The sequence below is a fragment of the Chrysochloris asiatica genome, unplaced genomic scaffold (assembly GCF_000296735.1).
Source record: "Chrysochloris asiatica unplaced genomic scaffold, ChrAsi1.0 scaffold00147, whole genome shotgun sequence".
NCBI lineage: Eukaryota > Metazoa > Chordata > Mammalia > Afrosoricida > Chrysochloridae > Chrysochloris > Chrysochloris asiatica.
In genome coordinates this window covers 1,877,854-1,878,341 of record NW_006408665.1, presented here as the reverse complement: position 1 = coordinate 1,878,341, position 488 = coordinate 1,877,854, and positions in this window count along the sequence as shown.

The window sequence follows — 488 nt, the reverse complement described above, 5'->3', positions numbered from 1 at the left end:
GCTCCTGTAAAGATTTATAGCCTCAGAAACCCTGTACAAGGTAGTATAGGGTCGGAACCGACTCCACAAGAAATAACCACCACCACCAGTTAGAAACTGTTTCATTGACTTACATAAGACAATAGAGGGGAATTTGGGAAACAAATCATCTTCAGTGTTAAAGTTAATGCTGATCTTAGCTAGAATAACTTGCTTTCTTCAGCATCTGCAGTGGCTGGTCTCCAGGGATTTATCGGACTGCACGTGTTTTTCACATTTATTAGTGAAATTGGAGATTCAAGAATAAAGCATAGTCCTCAGGAACATTGTGTTAATTTGTGACACGCTAGAGATTTTTTAGCCCATAAACCAAATGAATGAGCTCTGTTGGGGCATAACTGTTATTTCCACCCTGGAAAGCAGTAAAGACCCGCAATATTTATTAAGTACTTAGAAAATAGAAAATGAATAGCGTTATGAAAATAGAAAAATATACTCATACTATTGCT